Here is a 19,786-nt window from a genome sequence, read left to right on the forward strand (position 1 = left end):
CAGAAATCACAAAATGAATTGTAAAAACAATGAGACTTCTGAATAAATGCTAGTCTCTTTTTATCTCCTTTCTGAACTGCAAGAATTAACAGACAGCTGCATCAGTCTTTCAAGCTTATTGTCACAACCTGAGTAGATCAGACCTTAATTCTTGCTTGATTTTATTTATAAGGGTGGCAGAGGCTCTCATGTAATGGTATGTCTCCACCAGCTCTGGCTTGGAGAGGCACCCTGCTGATCACAAGATTCCCAGTAAGCTCACCAGTGTTTAAAACTTAAACCTTGGAGCTATTCAGTTCCTGGAAAATTATCATTAATTAATTAGGTGGCAGGTGGTGAGTTCCAAGGGTTTTATTACTATTAATTCAAACTGGAAATTAGAAATAAAAATGAAGGAGCAAAATAACTGAAAATCCAGAAGAGAGGTTTTCATTAATCCTTTCAGTTCAGTGCTACAGAAGATTAACGAGTTCTGTTCAGGCTGAGATAGGCATCCAATACAAAACCTTCCAAAATGTATATTTCAGAGGTAAGCCAGAGAGAAACAGCTTAGAGAAAAAAATAATCTCAAAATAAAATTGAAAATGAGACCAACACTGCTTCAACTGCTTTTACAGTGATCACCTGTATTTTCATATGCATATCCAGTGATTATTACTAGCAACATAAAACAAAGATTCTTCTCCCCATAATTCAGCATCACTGTGGGTTACATATATATATCCCTTTTCTCTGATTTTTTGACCTCTGACTGTTTTATCATGCTTCGTTTCGAAAGAGGCAATTTATCTGCAGGTAAGTTTTACCTAAGGTTCTATTTCAAGTGCTCGTATTTTGAAGAGGTGGAAATCAACTGAAATATGGGCATAAAAATACAGCATTTTCTTTCTTTCCCTTAGGTGCATCCAGAACAGCTCAATGGTGTTTCTCAAAACTACAGTTCACTGGTTTTGTCAAATCTAGGATACAGGAGGCAGCTACTGCAAAACCCATTCAAGACTCAAATCTGATGCAGAACTCCAAAATCTTCTAGCTAAAAATGAGCAAACCTGATGATCCTACTGAGATTCAAGACTCCTTGGTTCTTTGGCACCCTATTCATTACCAGTAGCAGAGTAGCGCCCTTCTTCTTCATGTTTGTCCAGACTGCTTGTAGAGCAGCCAGGAGAGATGACTTCCTGTGGAGGCAAAGTCTCTGTGCAAAATGCTGAATGGTTCCTGGGGGCTTGTGGCAGCTCTCTTGAAATAAACTTTCCTTGCAGTTTTACTTTTCACAATAAGCATGTCTCCAAGAAACAGAGGACACATAATGAGATTCACAAACCAGGCAATAATTTAAATCTTAAAGAGCTGAAAGAGAGTGAAGATGGAGTAAACAGGAAGACAAAACCTGGTCTGTTGCAACAGTCAGCTATTCACAAGTAGACTCTTAAAGTTACCTTGGGTCACCTCAGGGAAAAAAAAAAAAAAAAAAAAAAAAAAAAAAAAAAAAAAAAGGAAAAAAAATACACCTGAAAACTCATAGTAAAATAGGGAGATGATTTATTTAATACCATGCAGCAGCAAACCCCTTGACATCAATGATGCTGTCTTCATCTCCTTAGGCAACATTGTTTTCCATAATGAACTCAAGATACAAATAGCTAAACATTTCACACTTCATGCCCTGCTCACATCTCTGCTCAAACCTCCTGCCATGTCCTCTCTCAGCCCCTTACTCACAATACTTCTCTCACTTGTCATGCTGTCTCAGTGACTTGCACGCTTCTCACAACTGTCTCGTGTCCTTGCTTCCCCATCTCTGCATATATGTCCTCCAAGTAGCAGCCATATTCTTGGTTCAAACATGCTCCTTCAGCGATACTCCCTGGAAGATATCCAGCACTCCTGCTGGAGACACAGGATGGTCCCAGGAAAGGCAACACTACCAAGAAGTACCACGGCTTGTAGCCTTGTTCTCCATCACTCTTTTTGCACTTACTCTGGTCTCTCTGTATCCATAACTGGAATTTTAGCTCCAGTTGCCATTATTTCTACATGGAACCAAGAGCAGCCTCCAACCTGTGAAAATAACAATGAATAATAACCGAGACATGAAAACGGGACTGACTACAGGTGAAAGGAAGAAAAGTGATTCCAGAATCATCCTCTGTGAGGCTTCTACTCTTCCCTTGAAAACCTCTCATACCCATGAAAACCATTTAGTACATTAATCATAACGTAGTCCTGACAAGGTCTGACAACTTCTGCTTTACTAGATGAACAGATAAAATGATTTGAAAAACCTGCTCACAAACACTTCATTGCTGAACACCCCTGAATGTTTTCATCCAAATGCAGGACCCTCTCCCCACTATCTAGCAAGGACCAAAAAGCAGAAGTGGGATCATGGGGTTTCAGACTCCCCTCGCAATATAACTTGTGCTTCAGTGGATTCACTGACTCACTGTCAAATATTATGAAAAACAGGTTAAACAAAAACACCTTGTCAAGTCAATTCCTAGTATAATACATCAGCTTCAGGTACAGTTTTCTTTAGGGGTCACTGTATGTCTTCCCATGTAGATTTGATTAACCAGTTCACAAATGTGTCAATGTGCCCTGGGACGCCTGGTCCCCAGTGGAGTTGAATAAGACTCTTCTCCATATAAAATGAACATTCCAGCCAGCAATAACACGCATTTAAATCAAACCTCCAACACTGTGTGCTTTTGAAAAATATTCAGCAAGCCTCGCATGGAGAATAAAGAAGTTCAGATCACAGATCCCTTGCCACGTTCAGCTGCACTTGGAAAGCTTCCACTCTCATGCATTTTCTCTCTCTTTCCTTTTTTTTTTTTTCTTCCTTTGCTTGCTCTCCCTTTTGCTGACATGGCAGACTAAAGGGGTATAAAAATTTCTGTCTTTCACCAGCAGAAGAGTCAGAAGAGTTTGCACCCAGCAAAACACCTGGCCTTGAAAACCTTGAAGAAGAGCCCATACTCCTGACTGGTGCTGTGTTGTGATGCAAGGAAGGATCTGAGAACACGTGGAAAAACTGGGTCTCTCTTCTTCCCCCACAGAGAATTTAAGCTGACAATGACAAGCTGCTTCTCTCCTCAGACACTCCATTAACTCAGGGGGCAGATGTGCATGCTGTGCAAGTGAAATGCCCCAAGCCTTATGATGGTTCATATGCAGTACCGTATTGCTACATGATGGAAATCTTGTTTTCAGCTACTTTATTTTTAAACGTAGGAAATGGCTCACATACTTGCATGCACATGTGCACACCTGTTTGCAAAGAGCATTCTTATGGTTTCAAATTCACACATGCAAAAGACAGAAAATGTTAGAAATGAAGGTGCTCATGCAACCTATTATGCACAATTATAAAACAGTCCCTAGCTTGTTAATTTAATTTGATTTTTTCAACTCAGTAAGGATTTTGTATAAGGTCCCTTATGCCCCTTCATTCTCCCTTTTCATCCAAAAATTTTGTCTGTATCTCTTTTTTTTTTTTTAAGTTGGAAAATTTGCAGAGAATGAAGACAGTGATTGCAAGCACAAAAGGGCATTGCACAGGAACATAAAGTAGTCTATATGCATGTGGATGTTTCCTGGCTCCCTGGTACGCTATCTGAGAGTCTGATTGGCAGAAGCACACAAAAAGCAACTGCAGGCAACAGTAGTGCTACATTGTGAACAGAACCTATGCCACATTACAAGGTGTTCTGGGTATCCCATATGGGCATCCAAAACTAGCATCCCCTTTTGGCTTACCTTTCTTAGTATTAGTATTGTTAGGAGACCTACAAGAAACCTGGGCAGGGAGTTATTACAAGGGTGTGTAGTTATAGGACAAGGATAATGGCTTTAAACAAAAGAGGGTAAGTTTAGATTAGGTGTTAAGAAACTGGAAACACCAGATCCTTAAGGTCCTTTCCGACCCAAATGATTCTATGATTGTATGATTTACTCAGGTCCCTTGCTCCAAAGAGTGGAAAATAGCACCCCAGTTCAATTCATCACATCATTTGAAGACAAATTAAAGAGAGGAGTGTTTGGTTACATCAGTGGTGAACACTGCTGAAAAAAAAGAAAGAAAAAAAAAAAGAAAAAAAAAGAAAAAAAGTGGAAATGATTCATTCTGTCTTCAGAGTAGGGCTTGATTAGCTCCCAATAATAAGGAAAGGGGATGTGTCTTCAGCAGTGATGGTAAAGCAAAACATTGCACAGCTGCTCATTAAACGGACGCTGTCTATCCAGAAGCCTGAAAGGGATCATAGAATATGAGGTGATGTGATTAAAGGTGCACAAACCCTCAGAGGAAGTTGTCTGGACAGGTTTAATTCTGGCATTACCTCCATTTTGACTGGAGGCTTTTGTAAGCCTGTTAATATTCTCTTACCATGGGTACGATTGTGTACAACCACACATACGTGTGTGCATAGCTTTTATCTGCAGACATAGAGGTAATGCTGTCTTCACGAGGTTTCTAATGACAGGTGATTTATGACCATAGTTAAGAAGCAGTTTCATGGCTCCTACATCCAAATGGGGCAATTATGATCATACATCAAATAAAGCAGACCAAAGAGATGCACTTAAATGAAGGTGATTACATGCAATTACCATCATCCCCTCTTGCCCTCAACCAGGGGCTCTGCGTTTTCATCGCTGCAGTTCAGATGGCTGCTGGTGAAGCCAGCTCATGCGCTGCTTGGCCCCTCTCCCAGCAAAGCAGTCCAGTCTCGTGGGGCTGCAAGCCACAGGCACAGGCCTGTAGCCCACGCACACTCCGGGACCTCCTTTTCCAAAGCCAGCACTCAGCTTCCCTGCCTGCTGGTCCCTACCCAGACTACAATTGCTCCAGCCACCAAGTCAAACCACAAAGCGCTTCCCATTGCAGCACAAGGCACATGCTGGTTCGCTGCCGTAGCTGTGTAATGCAAACAATTTCCTCTTCTCCAGCTCACTGACTCCCATTGCAGGCAGGGAGAAATCGAGGCTGTCTGAACGTCAAAGCGAATTTACACAGCTGTAATGTGTAGCTGAAAGCCATGGTGCCTCTCAGGGCTGTTTCTCTAATTAGTCAGCAGAGAGATCAGAAGAAATGACTTGAAAGAGAGCACAGCAGCGAGGGCAGGTAAAGGAGTACGTCAGGAAAGGAGGGAGGATGATGCAGGGAGAAAAGCAAATAATTTTTGGATGCCATGCTTCAGTTAGATGCTAAATACACAATTGCAACTCATTGGGCTGTTTTATTAGGTAAGAAATTTTTATTTGATATTAAAGGCATCCCAGACTTAGTAATAACAGTACAAGTTTGTTTTCTCAAACACCATGTAAAAGGTAAAAAAGACCTTATTGCACAGGGTATATCACAGCTTTGCAGTTGCCCAGCCTGTACCCACAGATGGCCACTTTCCAAAGTGATAGGGACTGGGGGGACTAAGGCCAGCCCTGCACTTTGTGAGGTTGTTTAAACCAGGCAACAAGCTACCAGCCCAGAGCAGCAGTACCCAGCTTATATTTAGCCCTGATGCAAGTCACTGCATGGTGCTCGGTACAAAATAACACTCTGGGCTGCTTGACTCCAGGTGGAGTAATTAAGTCATTTAACAAAGCCTGGCTATCAAGGGAAAATGTGGAATTGCTCATGTTTCCCAGCTCCCCATTTCACAAGTGATCCTCCTGACCATCTCCCAGGGGATGAAAAGCAGGTGGCTCCCTGTGACCATGCTGGGAGCCCCAGGGAGCAGCATGGTCTCTATGGTCCATCCAGCCACAACAGTGCCACAGCCTATAACTGCACACCTTAAGGTCGATATTTTGGTGACATTGCAGGCATGAGGAGGAAAATCTTACTCTCAAAATAAATCACCGCTGCCAGTGGTCTTCCAAAAGCCAATGAGCAAAACCTGCCCCTGCTGAGTTTTGGGGAATCTTACCCCTGGATTCAGCTGCTCATACACAGCTGCACAGTTCATGCTGACCAAACCATGACAGCAACAAGCAGGCATGGGGAAAAAGTAAAATGGGAAGCAGTACAGGGTAAAAAGTATTGGGGTACGTACTGAGTCAGCTTCCCAGCAGAGAAGGAGCAATGTGGACACATACTCTGTGATGCTAACTCCCCTGGCTAGTGCCTGTCAGGGTGGAATGGTGAACACCTGTAGAGCTGTTCACCATTCTTGGGACCAGCTGGGCTCTCCTCCTGCCACCCTGCGAGCTGTGGCCCATCTGGCTGCTCCCAGCACCTCCCCGTAATGAATGCTATTGCTCTGAGCATCTCTTTCTCTGTCCTCGCTGCACCGTGGGTATAAGCTCACCAAGCACATGACAGGTGAGAAGTGCCTCTCGCTGAAATGAAATACAAAATGCTTCCACAAAAGCCCAGCCCACAGCTAATGACAGCACCTCGTGCTGACAGCAGCTGCTGCAGAGGGAAATGTCGATGGGACTATTACAGCCAGCGATTTCGCTTAGCTGATGGCAACCCTGACCTTTGCTGTACCCGGCGGCAATTTGTTTTCCTGGCTGCTGGAAAGCTGGAAAGTACCAAGAGACATTACAAAAATGGTGCATGCCCTGACCCTGTCTCATCATCATTTGCTGTGAGATGTCTCTCTCCCGAATGCGGTGGCTGCCAGCAGCTGTGGCAAGTTTCCTGCTGGCTCCATGGGGTAGGCACGATGGGGACTTGATGGGACTGCCCCACTGCTGAGCAAGGAGCAGGGGGACTGCAGGCATCAAGGTTCACAGATCTCGGCTCTTGGCTTACTGTTTAGCTAAGGCAACTTTTCCTTAAACTCTGGATGCTTCTGCAGGAATGAGCAGTGAAACATCAGCTGTAAATGGCAGCTAGATGAATGCTTCCCTTCTGCTGTTCCCAAATAACCTGAAGTACTGCTCACCGCAGCCACCCAGAGGTGAGTATATAGGTGTGGGCCACTGGGAACATCTTGCTTGTGAGGAAAAATGCTCTTCCTCTTGACAGACCTGATGAAGAGGTGCTGAGGAAGAGGAGAGGGAGAGGTCCTCATCATCCAATGTTGTTCACTCAGAAGGACATGTTGAGGATGACTCCCGCCCATCTGTCACCTGGGGGGCTGGTATAAACCTGCAGCATAAACAAGCAGCATTAGGCCTGACTTCAAGATGCTACATCATTTGTAGCTACTGAGGGGCTGTGTCCCTCATATTCAGCTCTAGCTTCCAAAATTCGGATGTGAAACAAAGAGCTGCAGAAGTGGAGGGTCTATGTGAGCAGGCAAGATCATCAACAGCCATGAACAGAGTTGGAGAAATGTTTGGCTAAACTTCACCTCTGCTACAGGAAGTTTGAGTTCCACAAGCCTCTTTCTAAAGCTTTTTTCCTGATATGCTACTTTTGGTTTCGGGTATTGGACAGGCTCCATCAGACCTCCCGTGCTAAGTCAGCCTTCATCCCATTTCCCAGGGAGAAATACACTTCTGCCAGAATTAATTTTCAGAGATTTTGCTTACGGGAGCAGGACTCCCAGCAGTGTGTGAACAGCAAACCCCACAAATGCTGCCTTTCAGTTCTGCTGACGCTCTTCAGCCGGTGGTGTGCAGTGCACATTGCCAACCCCAAGCCTCCTCAGCACCCTCCCCACCTCACGGGCTGAATTCCCCACTGTGACAGATCGTACTTGTTTGCTGTGTGCCAGGGTATCTTCTGAAGTGAGGTCTCCAGGAAAAAAAAAAAAATGTAGACACTTCCCCTGCCATTCCAACATCACCTCACTGCCATATTGCATTCAGCAAGGACAAAGGAGCATCCTTCCCCAGGTACCAAACTATGTTTACCCATCCTAAGATCAATTGTAAGCCATGCCCTTAAATAGAGCAATTAGTCCTCTGCCACAGGTGAAAAAGGAGGGAAGAGGGGACAGGTTTAGCCTTCTGGATACACTCTAAAAATGTGTGTCACAGGCAGGAGGTGCATGGTCTGGTATCGATACTTGCAGGGATGCACAAGCAAGCCCACGCTGTCCCTGGGAAAATAAGCTGCTTGGCTGCTAAAACTCTCTTTCCAAGGAGCTGTACTGGAAGTCTCAGAAGCTGCCGTTAGTTTTTTGTTCTGATCTCTCAGTCTATAAATGACAGCTGTAATCATTACTGTTCCCTATTACTCATGTGCCACTGTAGGCTGCTCAGGGTGCCCCGATTGCAGAGCCTGTGCTCTGCAGGTGCAGTCAGCCAGCTACAGCCCTGCACAACCTGCAGCGAGCTCTGATCCCCTCCCTGTGGTCAGCCCCTGGAGGGGTGTGTGTGACAACAGGAGAGAGAAGGGGAAGGCAAAACACTGAAATGCTGATAAGGCTCCTGTTCTCGCTCGCTTCAAGCACGAGGTAACACCAGACCACTGGGATGCTATTGCATGAGCAAGTAAAATTTCCCCAGATCTATTTTCTGCTTGGAAAGTGGAAAGAAATAAACAGGCAGAAGGCTTCAAACAGTAATATGCATGGTGGCTGTGGTGGGCACTTCAGATTATTTTTTCCTTGCTACTTCTGTTTTTTTCCCAGAGGAAGAGTTATATGACTTGAAGAACGAGCCTGTTCAGGGCCACTTGCTCTCTTGCCTCCCCACTTCCAGCCCCTGTGGCAATGGGCTCCCTCCTGCTGGACACATCCCACAGCTTCCTCTGCCATGGGGCAGCAGAGCCCGTGAAGTCTCCTCCACCCCACTTCCCAACCCTGTCCTCATATCCCTGCATCAAGAGGGCAGATCACCACCGCCCTCCCGGCAGCTCCGTAAGAGAGCACTGCAATTTTTTCCTGGAGCTGAGGTGAGCTTGCTCAGGACCAGGAGCTGGAAGCTCTCCGGGATGGCAGAGTCTTTTGCCATTAAGCGCTCTCACTCGTTGCAGAGTAGATCCAGATAGATCAAATGTTGTCTCTACTTACAGAGGGCACCAGCGCACCTTTTATGTCTGCTATGAAAGCCAGTTCTCTGTGGCCTTTTTTCTGCTTAGACATTGACTGGGGAAGAATATGTTTGCTTTAAACAGGAGTGCATATAATGTGAAAACATTGCATCATTTTCTCTTGTTTATATTTTAACCGGAAAAAAAAAAAAAAAAAAAAAAAAGTGGTAGAGGGTTTTTTCATGAGGGTTGTCACATTTTCCTGGACCTTTGGCAAATGTAAAGCTTCAGTCAAGGCAAGTGTTGGTGAGGTGAAAAACAAAACCAGCCTAACAGCCCCCACTGCTGATGGCCCCTTGCCCCAGCAGCGTAGGGCAGGCTGAGTGGGAATCCCTACGGAGCCGCACCATGCTCACGCACGTGAACCCTGCAGGATGCGGGCACGGGAAAGGAGCTGTGGTTTAATTGCTCCCAGAGGTGGTGCCTTTTGGGATGGGGACAAGGCCGGGAGTGACAGGTGAGGAAAGATTTATTAAATGAAAAAGCGATGTCTGAAACTTGATGCACTGCAATGAGACTTAACAAGCTTTGGGCCTAGCCTGGAACTACCACGTGTCTGTACAACTGACAGGGCTTAAATTCAAACCCAGAGAAATGAACTCCTGAGCTACCTTGGAAGGAAACATTTATTTTCTTACCATCAATCTTTGCATTCAAGGCACCTGTCTGTCAAGCCGTGCCATGGCAGTGTCCCCCTGTACCACCCCTCTCAAAGGACGCTGATGGTCTCTGAGGGTCTGCCCTGAGGGACATGGCCAAGACACAGGGCACCCTCCAGCATCAAGGCAAAGAAATGACGCAGTGGACGGAGATCTCTACATTTCTGTGCATGGATGGAGCCACACATCCATACGGAATGGCTGAGGCACAGCAGAGCAGCAAGGGCTGCCCCAGGAGTGAACAAGGTAGGACTGCACACCCTCAGGCCTTGGAAGAAGGAGGGCATGTGCAGACCCAGACACTCACCTCACCACCTCACAGTAACAAAGTGCCTCAAGCTCCCACTGAAGCTAACACATGCCTGCTATCAATATCGTCTTGTTTTTCACTGGTGGAGGGGCGCATACCAGCTAGAAGTCCCTTTAAGACAGAAAGAAATAAAACAACACCAAGAAAAATATCATCCTTCTGCTGCTCAGAGTTTGGTTTGCTCAGTCTTGATTTTGGTGCAACCTACATGACAAGAAGAAAAACCTCCCTCATCTGACAGCCTAAGGGCCAAAGCTTCTGCACAAGCACTTTATTCTTCCCTGGGAACAAGATTGTCACGCAAACACAACTGCCTCCTGGAAGCTCCCGGAGCTGCGAGGGCATAAGTATTCAACAAATAAGCACACATCTATACATAACAAATCTGCATCTATTCAAGGTGAAGCCAGGCTGCTGGCTATCCACATAATACTGCACTCATGCCTACACAAACCACTGTCATATTGCTGGCACTTTCATGCGATCTCGGAGCCGTGTACAACTAAATCTCTATAAAATCAGATAATCCACTCTGAAGGGAAAGCAGAGAAATTGAATGCAGCTTGGTGGGGGAAGGTAAAAGAAGGCTGCAGAAAAAAAAATTAATTAATTAATTAAATTAAATTAAAAGAAATGTAAGCATATTCAAATGACTATGGCATTCTTGTGGAGCTGTAGCAGGAGAAAAAAGGAAGAAATGACACCCTTCTATGGTAACTTATACAGCCAGTCACCTATCTCCCCCATTTCCTCTTGCTCAGTTAAACGCTGGCTCCATCATTTCCCATTTTATCTATATTTAATTGGGACTGCTCTATCTTCTGATTTCTTCGTTGTTTTGACCAGTTTGCTCTTGCGGACACCCCTGATAACTGCCAATAGCTAGCACCGAGGTAAACAGTGTAAGGAAAGGATGAAAATAGAGCAAACCTTTCCCAGTGACGCTCTCCTCCCTCCAGCAATCTGCTGTTTAGAAGTTCCCTGTGACATTTGCATTTAAAAATAGCCTGGGACAGAATTTATTCTCTAACTTTTTCTAACATTTGGCTGCCTTCTGTGCATGGAGCTTAGGGAGAGCGTGGCCAGGCAGCGGCAGAGCCAGGAACCACTCACTACCTGGGCTGTGATTTGCATGAGAAGGAGCAGCACTGACACACGGTGCATTCACTTAGGTCACTTTGGAGGTGAGCAGATACCTGGCAACTTCGAAGCGAGGGGGAAACTGGAATTCAGATGGAGTACCCAGGCTGCAGACACACTCAATTAATTTCATTAGACAAGGGATCCCCCCAGGCTAAAAGGCTTCAAAGTGGCGGGGGAGATAAATTATCCTTCCAATTCAGACTCATGGCCACCCTTCGCTCGGGAGCCTGCTTGGATTATTATTAATTTTTCCCCCCTCAGTAACAGTGAAAGATGTCTGCAAATATATTCAGGAAGAGGGAACATTTCCAGAATATAAACTCTGAGCTTTCCCTTGATTGCTTTCAGACTTGCTCCTGTAACATCCTCAATTCCCCCCTCCCTGCCCAAGCCTATCAGGTTTTTCTTGATGTTTCTGAGGACTTGTTTAAAAAGGCTGCCAGACATAATACTGCCTCATCATTTCCTCCACTAGATGAATTACTTTTGGGGGGCCAGAGTACAGTGATTTTCCCTGACCTTACAAAGGGACAGAGATAAATAGCCTTAAAGGGGAAAAGTTAGCGTTCTGCCATAAGATGACATCAAACCACTTGGTAAAGCACAAATTGATCTGAAGTTAGGAGGACAGCATAGATGTGGAATGACAATCAATATCTGTAGGAAGGTATTGTCCCATTTTTCAAGGCACAGAAAATTCACCTGCACTGATGCACAAGCTATATCTAAACATATTTCTCCTGCAGATGGTCTAGGATCAAAACAGTGGGAAGTTATAGACAAGAGAGGGAGGGTTTTTTTCAGAAGCTTTATAAACTTCTTCCCTTGTATTTCATGATGAGACAAACCCTGGGGGAAAAGAGGGTGAGATTCTCATCCTGTTCTGGCTGCCTGACGTTCAGAGCAAAGGCCATGCCAGGACTAGTGGGCTGGCATGGCTCCCCTGCTGCCAGCGTGATACCAGGCAGGGGGAGATGGCTCCTGGTGAAAGCGATGTGGAGAAAGACAGGAGGGCAAGCGAGGGCTGTGCTCTTGCCTCTGCAGGGCTGCAATGACCCCAGCAAGTGCCGGAGCCCTGAGGGCAGCCCTGCCAGCTCTCCCTCTGCCGTAGGTGAGTAAACCAAAGCAGCCACCCTGTCCTCTTCTCTGTATGGCTGATACCTCACCAGCTTGGCAGCAGCTGCTCTGTCCCAGCTTGCTGCAGGAGACCAGCAGGGCAGCCTGGACGAGGTTAGTTATGTCCCTGCTTTCCCTGTGGGAACAATGGGACACAAACCCAACTGTTCTGGCTTGCAGTCCTGCTTATCCCCCCTTCTCTCAGACTGCGTGTGTGCAATCTGCAGGGAACCTTGAAATGGGGGTCAATTTTGCATTAGTCACATGCACATCACATCAACATCCACTATGCTATGAAAGAACCACAATAATTTTATTTTTTTAATCTTATGAGCTAGGTTGCTGCTGAGGTGGGAAAGCAAAGCAGTTCCACCACCCATAACTTGGCCAGCCCTGTACCACTGCTTTAGACTTTGCCCAAGAGGAGGTCTAGCATGTAGGCAGGTTCCAGAAATCGAATGGTTCAGCTGAAGATCAGAGAGTAAAGACCAGGAGAGAAGGGGAGCAGAGCTGAAGAGGGACTGAGCAACAGCAGGCAACAGGAATTAGCTTCCCAAGTCACAGACAGACCGTGCAGCAGAGGATGCCACAGCACTAGGGATCAGCATCTTTCCCAGCAGTCAGCTTCAGTCTTCACTTCTGCTCCTGGGGAGGCAAACCCAGGCAGTGCCCTCAAGCCTGGTGTCCCCGAGGGAGGAAGGGAGAAGTGGCCGCAGTGCCTGCTGCATTCTGCCAGCAGATCTGTTGTCTGCAGCCCGGCCTCCCTGGGGCATCCGCACACGGCCGCACATATATGCATGCACACACGCGCACAAACGCCAAGGATAAGCTGCCATACATTAATAGTGCTATTAGTAATATGTAATGGAATTGTCAAAGCCGCCCAACGCTGGCATAATAGGTAATTCTTCATCATTAACAGGAACTGCCAGCAGAACAGCTACCAGCATCCAAATGTTTAATTTTCAGACTGAGGAAACACAAAGCTCTCAGTGGGCTGCTCAACAGGCAGGTGACCCCGTGGCCAGTAACTCTTGGAGGCATCAAGGAGGTGTCACTGGTGGAGAAAACTGCAAACTCGTATCGACCAGATCAGAGCTAATCACCAGACCCCAAAGTGAGACCTCACTAAGGTGGGAAGAAGTTATACCTACAGTAAAAATGAAAAATAATGAACACTTTCCTCACCTTGTCCATGCCTCCTGGTCATGGCCAGGACAGCAACGTGGCAGTACTGGGACACCTGCATTGCCAGCTCAGCAGTCACAGGTAGCTCAGCAGCAGGACTGCCTGGCAAACCTAAATACACTACACAGTCCTGTAGGGAACAGGATTGTACTGCTCCGTCTCCCACCCCGCTGGATTGATTTCCTCTGCCCTGTTTAAACCTCTCCTGGATATGCACCAGGAAGACAGAGACAAGGAGAGGAGAAGGTAATGCTCCGCTTAGCAGTACTCTGGGTGTGGATATTTGTTTCTTCTTTTCTTAGTTCCTCCCTCCTGCTCATATTCATAGAACGAGGGATACAATTGATCTGAGAATGAAAAGGGCAAACATATTTACCCGGCTTTTTGAAATGCAGCTGGTAGCATCACAGGACCTGTAAGATGGGTCCAGGCACCTTCTGGAATAGCTGATGAGAGAAGATGAAGAAAAAGAAGAGGGGTAAGTTGTACTTAGCCAAGGGAAGTCACTAAATTATGAAGCTGGCTAAGTACTTTATATCAAAGCCATTTTACAGAAAAATACACATTTGTCCAGAGAAATGTAATTTTCTTTAAGTTTTAAGAGAGTGATTGTAAACATACTGGACAATTTCCAGAAGAGAAGAAGGAAAAATAAAAAGAAAGTGGTTGTTTTGTAAACCAAAGCATTTTTAGTTTATTGGAAAACAATAAATTTCATGGCAGACACTGCAATATTGAGGTTTTACAGATCGTGTGTGAAAAGCAGTTGACAGTTTTGACTCATTCTTTGCCCTTTAGCTCTCTACAGGACCCAGTTCTGTTCCCAGGCCGACACAGATGGCTTCCGGAAGGGTGTATCCATAGCATAAGCACATCCCACCGTCTCGCCTCCCCACCTGTGTGCAATCTGTGGTCCCTACATGTTTGGGGGCACAAGCTATAGGGAGGAAGAATGGCAGTGACAACACGTCACTGGTGGTGGTCACAGCAGGGATGCTGGGGTGGGAAGGTACAGACTGGCCAGGGTGAAAACAGGTGGAGGAGCGCGGAAGGAGGGAAGGAGGGAAGGAAGGAAGGAAGGAAGGAAGGAAGGAAGGAAGGAAGGAAGGAAGGAAGGAAGGAAGCCAGAAGCCAATCACTGAGTTTCCTCGAGTGCAAGAAAGACAAAACTAAGGATGAGACAAAGAGAGAGTCCTGCTGCACCCCATCTCAACAAGCAAAACCTGAAGCTTGGCCTTTTTCCATTTAGAAATTAACAGATGCAGTAAAAGGGCAGAACTGTGGCTGGCAATGGAACTAGAAACATTAGAACAGGAGTAGAACAGAGACAGGCAGCATGCCAGGTTGTTCAAATGTTCTGGGGACTTGTCTCAAGCAGTGAAGGAAGGTGCTGGTGGAGCAGCTCTTCTAGGCTTGATTGCAGTCAGCAGGTAGCTGGTAGTTAAAAATCTCAGCTGGAAAGTCATTTGGGTGCAGATAATTCAGAAATGTTGGCACCCTCTGATCTTCGGGAGCTAGGCAGAATTAGCAGGAGCCCAAAGGAAATGCAGGCTCTCCCTCCTACACTCCAACAAACTCAGCAACACGGCAGATGAGGTCTCCTGAGAAGGGAATTTCTGCATGGAGGAGTGGAAGAAAATTGGCAGTTACAGAGAAAGACCATGTTAAAGCACAATGGTAACCTATCCTATTGTGCTAGAAAGATGGGAAGCAGAGTAAGTGACCATTATAGCTGCATCAAGAGCTCTTTAGGGACCTGAAAATCAAAAAGAAATTACAGCAAAAGTGAAAACTAGACCACATAGCTAAGGACCAGCGTAAAAGAATAATAGAGGCATAAAAATCAGAATGGATAAAGCACAGAATTAATTACAATTAGTAATGGGCATCAGACCACTATAAAAGTGCTAAGGTATCAGCAGAGGCAGGAGAAAAGAGAACATGCAGTCTATTATTTAATGGAAAAAGTGGAAACAGAGGCTGATATAGAGAAGGATGCAGTAGCCTCATCCATCTCTGCTTCAGACTTCATAACATACTTCAAAAATTAATTCCAACAAGGAGACAGAAATGCAAGCCGGAGCACGGAAAAAAAAATATCTTGAGATAAATGAGATATGGTCAAATTATCAGTGCCTTCTGAAATCCACCCTCAAACATTGAAGGTACCTGCTATAGAAATCTCTGATCCATTCAGAAATTATCCCTGAAGTTCATGACATATCAGTGATCCCAGAAGATTCAAGAAGGGCAAATATAATATCTTTATTTAAAATAAGGCAAAAGGAAAACAGGGAAAAACACATACTAGTTAACTCTCCCTGGAAAAATACTAGAACAGACAATTACCTGATGAATATATAAAACCCAAGGGAAAACAAATGGATAAAAAAACAACTCAACATAATGAATTTATCAGAAAAAAAAAAAAAACATTTCAGTTATTCATTTCAACAAAATGAACATTGAATCAGTTGTTCATTTCTGAGCAAACTAATTTTGTTCTTTGACAAGGTAACTAGCTTTGTGGGTAAGGAAGAAGTGGTAGAAATATGTTTTAGCACAGCTTTCAATATTGTCCCACATGGCCACAAGCAAATTAAGTCAGTACAGCCTAGCTTTGCAGTACTTTGGCTTTTGGGGTCCTTGATCATAACTGGTCGTAAATTCTCTTGCAAACACTGTCTGGATTTACTGTCAAACTTCTAATAGGAAGGGGGAATGCTTCCTTGGATCAAGTGCAGATCATGTTCTATGGCTTTGCAGCTCATCAGCAATTCAAAGTTCATAATGTGGAAGTCACTGGCCTACATGAAATTGCCTATAACTGCAAATAGATAGGGAAAAAAAATACTAGTGATGAACTATTGGTGTAAGATTTCTTGTGAATCCTGGAAGAATCTGTCCTCATCCTGGCTCTGTTCCAGGTTTTTACAGTAACTTGAGTAACGGAAGACAGCATGAATTACAAAATCTGCAGATCAATCCAAGGTAAGAGGACATTTGTAGAACAGGACCTGAATTCAAAATTATCTCAGTAAATTGGAGAAATGGTATGAAATCAACAAGCCATAATTCAATAAATCCTTCAATAAAATATTAAACTAGGAAAGAAGAAAGCAAATGCTGAGACTTCAGACGGGGAATGACTGGTAAGTTAAAGGTATGTGTTTGAAATTACAGTGAAATACAAACTCAGGATGAACACAGTCTCATTTTTGCAACTGTTACTGAGTGTCATCTCCAAAACCAAGGGGAAATTTTTCTGTGCTGCTCCACATCACTGAGGCTGGGCTGGTGTCTTGTATTCAGGTCAGTGCACCAGCCATGAGGATACTAAGAGAAGACATGTAGAAGACAGCAACAATAAAGACAAAGGCTAAGGAAGTGGCACCAAAGTTGATGGTGAAGGGCACAGCATTGTTTGGTCTAAAAAATAAAAATTAAAAAAAAAATAGAAAGGAAACTTTTAGAAAAAGGTCAGTGGTCAGCTGCTCTCCATGTCCAGGGGAGAAAGCAGAACAAACAAAACAAAACAAAACAAAACAAAAAAAAAACTGCATTTGAAAACTGGGAAATCTTTTGTTAAGGGTGAGTCCATCACAAAGGACAAAAATACCCCTCTTTTCCATTGCCACCTTCTTGTTTGCAAAGCAGTAGGTGCTCCCTGCAGGGCTGGAGAAGTGTTTTGTGGTGTGCACCATGCACCAACAGGAGACAAGTGGTGGGCTTGTGGACCACTCTACGCACTGAAGGTGCTAAATCACAAAGTCCAGGCAAAGAGAAAGTGGCCAATGTCTTCTACAATGGGGGAGAAACGTATCTAAAGACCAGGGCCATGGGGCAGCCATGGGACTGCTGGCTAGCCAGGCCAAAGGGGACACTGCCTGAGCAGGACCTGGGCAAACCCTGGTGTCACCATGTCAGCACCTCCCCTGGGCATGGCATCATCTGCAGATTCCCAAGCATTGCCTAACACCCAGCGTTAAAATTTGTCACCACATGTATTCGAGTCAGTCAACATTTTTTTTTCTATTTTTGAATGATAACTCTAAGAAATTGACTTTTTTCCCCTTTTTTTGGTGCTTGAAAATAAATAATAAATTTAAAAATGCGCATTCTTTCATCATTTCTGATGTAGATCTCAGTGGAGGATTAGATTCACTCCTCTATTATTTTCCCTTCACTCAGCTGAGGATGAAGAAAAAAAGGATGATGGAAATGAAATGAGCAGAAGAACAGGAAAGAGAAATTTCAAACAGTTGGAACTAAAAACCTGGTATCATTAATTTTCAAAGATGGCAGTCAAACAAGAAATTCAAAATAAATAATGTCCACTTTTTCTTAAAAAAAAAAAAAAAAAAAAAAAAAAAAAAAAAAAAAGACTAATACTTCCAGTATTTTTCATGAAAGCTTAGCTGGATATCTTTCACCATCTCCATACATGTTAGCCCTTCATCTGCTTCAACAGCTGAGATTACCCAGCCCTGCCACCAAGGACGAGAAGTGCAGATGTCACAGGTCCCTCTCCATGACATGCTCCCCTCAGCTTTCTCAAACCCGGCTGAGACTTTCTGGCAGCAACATGGTAGATATTTTTTGCCATCATTCTGTATTGGTTTGGTCACCCTATTAGCAACAATATAGTTCCTCATCAGAGCCAATGCATCATCTTTGATCATTGTCCTAGTTTACATTTCTCGTGTCTTTTATTCACATATCACAACCCTCATTATTAAACACATTTCCAAACTTTCATCTCCCAAAGGTCAGAGAGGGAATAACGGGGAAGTTGGAATTTAACAAGATTTGGCACTAAGCTTTGATTTATTGAATCAAAGGCTGGCGGGAAGGCGCGCAGAGAAAGGAAAGGGCAGGAGAGGAGCAGCACACAACAATAATTTGCAAAGATCTTAGGTGCCAGTGAAACCTTGCTTGTTAATGGCTGGCTGCTTTCTGTGATATTGATGGTGAGGAGAAACCACCCCACCCACCTGGCTTCCTCCAGCATGAGGAGTCCAGCCGGGAGCTGAGGTGGAGCCCAGCGAGCAGCTTGAGGGCTCTCACCTGCCCAAGGTGTAGATGCTGTCCCATGGGAGGGGGACACCACAGGCACACACTTCCTCTTATCACCTCCTGCTTCCCTGCTGTGATTTCCCCCTCTGACTAACAAAGTGACACATGGAAGAGCACCACCAAGCAGCCCAGAGGGAAAGGACCCCCCATTGCACCCAAGGCAGTGAAATAGGGCTACACGAGGGGTGCTCAGATGGGGGAAGAAGGGGTGCCCGCTCCCTATCACTCTCCCAGCTCCCCAGCAAGGTTGTTGCTGGCCCTGAACAGCTGAAGATGGTGTTTTTGACATGAGTCCGTCCTCCAGAAGTGTGCCAGAAGAGCAGCAATGTTTAAGGCGCCATACAAGCATCTTGCTTCTCTCCTGGTAGGAGTGGGTGCTCCCCACAAAAGCTTGCTGACTTCGGCCAGCCCCTCTGTAGAGTAAGGATGCCAAAACCGAGCCCTACTTGGAAATGCTGCCTGCTCCAGCTAAAGGAGCAACAAACCCGTGGCTGCCCCACAGCTTTGAAGCCATCAGAATAGAGGGGACAGCCACCAGAAGCCCACTGCGGGGTGGCAGAGCAAGTCAGTGTTGGTGCTCCCTCTTGTACAGCTGTCAGCCGAGGAAGAATAATAACAGCTCCATCCACATCAGCCCTCCAGCTGTTAACGCCTGCAGATACACAAATGCTTTGCAAAAGGCAGACGCATTTGACAATTCACAGATATCTACCCAAGACACCAGAGGTACAGGCAACCAGCCTGCATGGCAAAAGAAGAAAGAAACAAGCATAAATTTATCAAAAGCTTTGAGATACTCTGCACAAACTTACTAACTATATGCGAAAGATAAAGGATAGACTGATCGTGGGCAGAGACGGCATTACTGCTCTTTGTGTTGTCCCTGTTTACTGGATAAACAAAGGACTCCTGTAGATAAACAAAAGATTGTGATTCTAGCACTTTTCCCGGTGCCCAATTTGGAGATAAACACACAGATGAAAAGGGTTTCTTAGAAAAAGCTGGACTGTTTTGCCTCTTGGCACTGGAAATGATAGGGATTTGTGTCAGTGGGGCATTAATCCTTTATAAATGTTTTTTTAAATAATACATGTGCCCTGAAAAAGTATGTGAAGGTCGTTTTATCAAACTGAGATCTAAATTTGAAGACTTATTTGGGGAAAGGCATCACTTATTAAGCTGTTGCCAACAAACCCCCAGTCCCAGCTTTGGCTTCTGATTTTCCAAGCCAGCAAACTCTGTTCAGCATACTTCTCTTCAGCACCATCTACAGTCTGCCTTCATAAGCATGCCCCAACCCTCACCAGGTGAGAGGGACACTCCAGGTGACAGAAGCAGACCTTGTGTGATCTAACA

The 19,786-nt window shown here is 45.0% G+C and overlaps 1 long non-coding RNA gene across 2 annotated transcripts; it reads left to right on the forward strand.

Annotated features, from left to right (window-relative positions):
- The first annotated feature begins 217 nt into the window (after window positions 1–217).
- On the forward strand, window positions 218–1,448 carry LOC121067212. 2 transcript variants are annotated; one of them, XR_005818175.1, is made up of 3 exons: window positions 218–252; window positions 779–795; window positions 900–1,448. It is a non-coding gene; the product is annotated as an uncharacterized LOC121067212 (long non-coding RNA). The 2 variants fall into 2 exon arrangements; XR_005818174.1 differs by lacking the exon at window positions 218–252 and adding an exon at window positions 441–529.
- Window positions 1,449–19,786: the final 18,338 nt, after the last annotated feature.

Source organism: Cygnus olor, chromosome 3 (genome assembly GCF_009769625.2).
Source record: "Cygnus olor isolate bCygOlo1 chromosome 3, bCygOlo1.pri.v2, whole genome shotgun sequence".
Lineage (NCBI taxonomy): Eukaryota > Metazoa > Chordata > Aves > Anseriformes > Anatidae > Cygnus > Cygnus olor.